The sequence below is a fragment of the Equus przewalskii genome, chromosome 2 (genome assembly GCF_037783145.1).
Source record: "Equus przewalskii isolate Varuska chromosome 2, EquPr2, whole genome shotgun sequence".
NCBI classification, from domain to species: Eukaryota; Metazoa; Chordata; class Mammalia; order Perissodactyla; family Equidae; genus Equus; species Equus przewalskii.
Window position 1 is genome coordinate 21,074,710 of NC_091832.1, and position 7,244 is coordinate 21,081,953.

General features: G+C 46.9%; 1 protein-coding gene across 1 annotated transcript in view; it reads right to left on the bottom strand.

Moving 5' to 3' along the window:
- THRAP3 (thyroid hormone receptor associated protein 3) overlaps nucleotides 1–282 on the bottom strand; it is an 81,278-nt gene extending 80,996 nt beyond the window's left edge. Inside the window, exon 1 of the mRNA XM_070594539.1 lies at nucleotides 118–282. The gene's annotated coding sequence lies outside the window, so the exon portion shown is untranslated. The remainder of the gene's footprint in view (nucleotides 1–117) is intronic.
- Nucleotides 283–7,244: the final 6,962 nt, after the last annotated feature.

Here is a 7,244-nt window from a genome sequence, read left to right on the forward strand (position 1 = left end):
TCTCTTCCACCCGTCCCTCAGCCACCAAGTCCCCTTCCCCACTTCTCTATGTTTCCTTCCAGAGACATGTTATTGCCACAGCCTCACAACAGTCCTCCTGCCTCTCGTCTTGCCCACCTGCCTCCATCCCGTGGCCAGCTGGTGTTGCACCTCCAGTCACGTCACCTCCTGACTTAAAACCCTTCTGGGGTCTTCTGTGCCATGGGAGAAAGAATAGACTTGCCAGCTAATCAGGATACAAGGCGCTCGGTGCCTGATTCCCGTCCAGCTTCCGGGACACTTGGCAACATCGCTGCCTGTCTCGCGTGGCACCAGAGGAACATGCCCTGCCTGTTAGTCTCCCTCATTCCCCCAACTGTTCTGCTTCCACACTCTTGCTCCTGTTTCTCCCTTTCAGACATTTATTGCACACTGACAGCATCTGCTGCATGCCAGGCACAGGGGGCCAGACAGGACACAGGGGAGAACACAACTGAAATGTGCCTGCCCCTGTGACTCAGGCTCTGGCAGCGGAGCAGTTAATAGATGAACAGTGGCAATAAAGCGTTTGTTGTGCTGGGGTAGGTACAGAGCTCTGGGGTCAAAGAAGGCCTTCTGGAAGAAGCAATATTTAAGATTTGAACAGTCATCAGCCAACTATGGGGAGGCAGCCAGGGGGGTGTGTCCCAGGCTGAGGGAAGAGTTCATGCAAAGGCCCTGAGACACGGACAAGAGTCACAAATCCAGGGTGGTGGGAACACAGAGAAGAGAGGAAGAGTGTGAGAGTCACAGGCTGAGAAGCCCCCAGAAAGCCACTCTACAGAGTGTGCATTTTATCGTGAAGGTGATGAGAAGGCCTGATAAGGATTTAGGCAGGGGAGTGCCCTGGGCAGATTTGTGGCTGTTGTGAAGAGACTAGATTGGAGGAGAAAACTTTGCTGTTCTTTCTAGGACAGCAGAGAGGATGGCAGCCTGAGTTAACATGAGGGCACCGGGGACAGAGTCAGAGACATTTCAGAGGTGAGGAGGCATGAGGAGTGACTTCCCAGAGATTCTCTGGCTTGGGAGACTATCGGATCCTGGTGGTGTTCTCTGGGAAGGAGTTTGTGAGTCCTGTTGAATTGGTGGTACTTGCAAGATGTCCAAGCCAGGGGGCTGGCCCTGTGGCCGAGTGGTTAAGTTCACGCACTCCGCTTCAGCAGCCCAGGGCTTTGCCGGTTCGAATCCTGGGCACGGACATGGCACCACTCATCAAGCCATGCTGGGGTGGCGTGGCACATGCCACAACTGGAAGGACCCACGACTAAAAATACACAACTATGTACTGGGGGGCTTTGGGGAGAAAAAGGAAAAATAAAATCTTTAAAAAAAAAAACATGTCCAAGCCAGGATGTCCGGCAGACAGATGTGCAGGCTGTCAACCTCAGGAAAGAGGTCTGGACTGGAGATTCTTATTTGGCAGCCATCAGCATAAAGAAAACAAAACCAAAAAATGTTATCTAGCGTCTATTGAGATTTACCGAGTGTCAGGCGCTTTTCTAAATTCTTTACATACATTAACTGATTGATTCCTCACAGCAAACCTGTGAGGTATGTGCCATCACTCTTGCCATTTTACAGATGAGAGGGAATAAAGTTAAGTAATGTACCCAAGCTTACACAACTACTAGTGACAGAGCCAGGGTTTGAACCCCAGGAATCCAGTGCCAGGATCCGTGCTCTTAACGGCACCATCCAGCCTCTCACGTGCACGGTAGTTTGGGCCCCAGAAGTGGATGAGAACAACTTTGGAATTGTGAGTGAGAAGAGGACATAATCAAGCCTGAGGAATACTAGCATCCAAAGCCCAGGGGCTGAATCTTGCTCTTAGGTAAGTTTTCTCTGAAATGCTTAGTGTTTTCATTTTTAAAAATGAATTGCTATACAAAAATTAATTCAAAATGAATCAAAGACCTAAACAAAAGAGCTAAACGATAAACTCTTAGAAGAAAACATAGGGGAAAAGCTTCATGACACTGGGTTTGGCAATGATTTCTTGGATATGACACCAAAAGCACAGGCACCAAACGAAAAAAATAAATTGGACTTCATCAAAATTCAACACTGCTGTGCATCAGACGCATTCGGCAGACTGAAAGGCAGCCCATAGAATGGGATAAAATATTTGTAAATCACATATCTGATAAGTGATTAATATCTAGAGTATGTAAAGAACTCCTAAAACTCAACAACAAAAACCAACTCAATTAATAAGTGGGCAAAGGACTTGAATAGACATTTCTCCAAAGAAGACATACAAATGGCCCATAAGCACATGAAGACGTGCCTAATATCACTAATCTTCAGGGAAATGCAAATCAAAACTACCTTGAGATACCACTTCACACAGATTAGAATGATGGTCATTAAAAAAACAAGTGAAACAGAAAATAACAAGAGTTGGTGGGGAAGTGGGGAAATTGAAACACTTGTGCATTGCTGGTGAGAATGTGAAATGGTATAGATACCATGGAAAATATGATGGCGGTTTCTTGAAAAAATTAAACATAGAATTGCCGTATGATCCAGCAATTCCACGTCTGGGTATATACCCAAAAGAACTGAAAGCAGGGGCTTAAGCAGATATTTGTACACCCATGTTCACAGCAGCGTTATTCACGGTAGCCTAAGGTGGAAACAATCCAATGGTCCATCAGCAGACGACTGGATGACAGAACGTGGTAGATACATACAATGGAATATTATTCAGCCTTCAGAAGGAAGGGAATTCTGACACATTACAATACGGATGAACCTTGAGGACATTATGCTAAGTAAAATAAGCCAGTCACAACAGACAAATATTATACAATTCCACTTATATGAGGTATCTGCACTAGTCGAATTCATAGAGACAGAATGTAGAATGGTGGTTGCCAGGGGCCGGGCAGAGGAGGGAATGGGGAGTTAGTGTTCACAGAGGACAAAATTTCAGTTTGGGAAGGTGGAATGTTCTAGAAATGATTGGTAGTGATGGCTGTACAACAACGTGGATGTACATAATGCCAGAGAACTACACACTTAAAAATGCTTAAGATGGTAAACTTTATGTTATGTGTATTTTACCATAATTTAAAAAAATGGAGAAAAAGTAAAGAGGATAACTTTAACTTTTAAAGATACTATTTAAATTTGGTAAAACATTTCATGTTTGAATTAAAATTTGCACTTTCCAAACAAAAAAATATTATACCTTAGAGTTCCCACTGTTTTAAATTTTAAATACAAAATTCTGTTTATTGTTGTTTTAATAATAAATATGTAAGTTTTATTAGCACAAATGGTCCCGTGGAATGATAGAATTGAAGTAACTTAACTTCTGTTTCTTTGCATTTACAATCAGTGTGTCACTGTTCATTCTTGAAACTACTGTTTAAGCTCAGGAACATGTATTGTCACAGAGTTGGAGACACCAACTGAGCCCAAAGCAAGCTTGAGCGATCCCAAATTATTAAGAAATCACTTTTAAAACAAATGTGTGTATCTGAGTCTGTGTCAATTCAAGTAAGATTTCTCCTAATTAACTTCCATGTAGAACCTCATGTTTATTAAAAGATAAGTAATAAATTTGTAGTTTACATATATATTACTAAAACTCAACAGTAACTAACAGACCAAAGTAACAGACCAATATTTTTTTCAGAGAGATTTTTTTTTTGAGGAAGATTAGCCCTGAGCTAACATCTGCCTCCAATCCTCCTCTTTTTTGCTGAAGAAGACTGGCCCTGACCTAACATCCATGCCCATCTTCCTCTACTTGAGAGAATTATGTTTTAACTGACATTGTTTAAAACTGCTGATGGCTGGTGATACTCAAAAGCAGAACAACTTTTCGTCCTTTCTATTATGGTTCTTGAATTCCTACAGACAATGCACCTTTATTGCCCACACCTGGGGCAGACCCCTACCATCATTCTACCCCTGCTAGGCCACTCATGGCAGTACTGGCATCCAATTCCACCTGTGAGCCAGTTGCAATTGTAGACCAGGGGCTGCCCTTTGGAGGCATTCAAGTTCTCAACCCTTAATTTAAAGGATTTTCTCAGATGTTATCTCCTACGGGAAGCCTCCCTGACATTCTCTCCCTCCCTCTTGAAGCTGGATCAAATGTTTCTTCTTTATCTGCCCATTGCACCCTGTGGCTGGTTCTGTTGCTGACCTCTTACGTTGTATTGTAATTGTATGTCTCTTTCCACTTCTAGACCCAGCACCCTCAAAGTAAGGACCTGGCCCTGGGGATAATTAGTGCTCAATATTCGGGCCACATCAGTATGTCTGGCATGGCTGTCTGAAGTGGAGTGGTTTGGTGAAGGGACTGGTGGTACCCAGGACTGAGTTGTCCCATGATGTCAAGGCCCCTTGAGGTGGGGAGAGGGCCTCATACCAACAAAACTTATTCTGTGTTAGCTCAAGGAATGCCTCACTTGCATCAATAGCCCTATTTTGCAGGCGAGGGAATTGAAGCTCGCAGAGCTCAGGGGAATTGCTCACAGCTGTAGAGTGAGTCCCCGGCCAGGCCTGGACACACACCTCCTGACCTCTCAGCCACAGCCCTGCGTCTGGTCCCGGCAGCTCGGACCTCACCTATCTTGCCAGTGTGCCAACTTAACCACGAGAGGGCGCCAGATGCCCGTCCATGGGGTAGCCGGGCCCAGGCTAAAGGGTGGAGTGACTGCTCTTTTGAGAGGCTCCCACGGACCGCCGGCGGTGGAGCCGGGGAGTCCTGGTAAAGAAAGGGTGTGTGTTGGGGGCAGTGTTGTAAGAGAGCCGGAGTTCAGCAGCGCTGGCGGCTGGGATGGAGGGAGGAGGAGGGAAGGGCATGTGCTGCCTCCTTCCGGCCCTGCCAGGTCTGGCCCTGTTGGGGAAAGGGCAGAGCTGGAGAAAGGGAGGGCTCTGCAGAGCATGGGGCCCCTGCCCCGCCTCCATTCTCACGATCCGACCGGACATTCCTGAGTCTCCGGCGGCGGGAAACCAGGAAATAGACCAGGAGGTCTGCAGCCTGGCCAGTTCTGCCCAAGCCCGCCCTGCCCCAGGACTTCCCGGAAGAGCCCTGCTCCGCCAGAGATCCATGCCCGCGGCTCCCCTCCTGGAACTCCCCCCCTCCCCTTCCCTGCTGCCCTCCTGCCCCTCCCTCCCAGCCTAGGGGATCAGACCCATCCCCGGGCACCAGACCTGTACAAGAAATTGCTACCCAGCGACTTCCAGGTCAAACTCGTGATCTGTCCCCCTGCACGTGGCTCGCTTCCAGAGCTCCCTCTCAGTGCACCATACCAGGACCCATCTGGTTATTTGACCTGGAGAGTTTGGAATCGTCCTTGACACCTTTCTTTTTCAATCCGCATGTCCAATCCATTTTTTCACCTCCTCTATCTACCTCTTGGTTTCCACCCCTCACTGGAGCTGTGCCCATCGTCTCTCACCAGAACTCGTGTTCTTGTCTGGACTTCTTTCTGTCACTCCCCTTCTCTCAGTTCCTTTTCCAGCTGGTAGCCCTGATCATCTTTTCAAATCGTCAATCTGATCATGTTACCCACCTGCTGAAATCTTTCAGCAACTTCCCACGGCTCTTGCAATAAAGACTCAAACTCTTAGCATGGCCCACAGGGTCCCGTGTGGTCTGGTCCTTCCAACCTGTCTGGCACCACCCTCCATCTCACTCTGTTCCAACTATACTTGATGTGCTCATCACAGGGCCTTTGCACATGCTGCTTCCTCTGTCTGGAATCCCACCTTTCTGCCTTGTTAGCTCCTATTCCTTCAGATCTCGGCTCCAGCATTGCTTTCTCAGGGACACTCTCCTTGACCTCCCTGACTGGGTCAGATCCCTTATTATTCACTCTCCTAGCACCATATACCTCTCCTTCACATACCTGTCATAGTTGTACCTGTCCATTTGTTTGTAATATTATTTGATTAATGTCTATTTCTTCCACTAGACTATAAGCTCCATGAGGGTAAAGACTATGTCACTTTTGAATTAATTAATTAATTTTGGAGGAAGATTAGCCCTGAGCTAACAGCTGCCATTAATACTCCTCTTTTTTGCTGAGGAAGACTGGCCCTGAGCTAACATCCATGCCCATCTTCCTCTACTTTATATGTGAGACGCCTACCACAGCATGGCTTGACAAGCAGTGTGCGTAGGTCTGTACCCGGGATCCAAAGTGGTGACTCCTGGGCTGCCGAAGCAGAACGTGAAAACTTAACCGGTGTGCCACCTGGCTGGCCCCAGTTTTTGCTCACTTGAAATCTCCAGCACTTATGTGACTGGCACATAGTAGGTGCCCAACGTTTCTTGAATAAACATGTAAATTAATGTTGCACACTTCTCTCCATCTCTATTTCCTGAGCCTGAACCTCTATCATCTCCTTTCTGGACCTCAGCAATCACTTCTTAACTGGTCTCCCAGTTTACAATCAAGTCCCTGCCGGTTTCCCACCCGACAGCCAGAGTGGTCTAATGAAAATGCCAGTCTGACCATGTCACACTTCCTACTCCCTGCTTAGTAGCCTTCAGTGGCTTCCCATGGCCCTTGGAATAAAATCCAAACTCCTGACACAGCCTTACAAGGCCTTGCACGGCCTGGCTCACCTCATGCCAAGCTCCACCTCCTCAACGGACCTTTCTTAATTCGACAAATATTGAGCGCCTATTGTACCAGGCTCTGAGGATGCAGTGGTGAGCAAAAGCAGACTCCTTCAGACCTGCTTACCACCCTCCAGGTGCACAAACACACCTCCTTTTCACGCAGGACATTTGCATATGCTTTTTCCTTGTCTGGAAAGTGCTTTGTTCTCCTTTCTCTATGTTCCTGACTTTGCCCAGTCAACACCTACTCACCCATCAGATCTCAAATTAAACACCATTTATTTGGGAATATCTTATCTGACCCCCAACCTAGGTCCCCCTGTTAGATGCTCTTATTGCTTTCTGTCTTCCACCTTCATAGCCCTTATCACGTTTTCTATTTTTACGTTTGTTTGTGTGGTTATTTGGTTAATATCCCTCTTCCCCACCAGGAAGCACTGGGAGCTTCCACGTCTGGTTTTTGCTTACCGTCGTATCCCTCTGGGGCTTAGCTGGTGCTCCACAATTTATTGAATGAATAAATGAGTGACTAAATGATTCCCCTGCAAGAGTACTGAGGGTACTGCCTTCAGGGAAATGTTGGTTCTTCTGCCTTGGTGTGAATACGAGCTGGGGGCTGGGAGGGGTGAACAAAGCT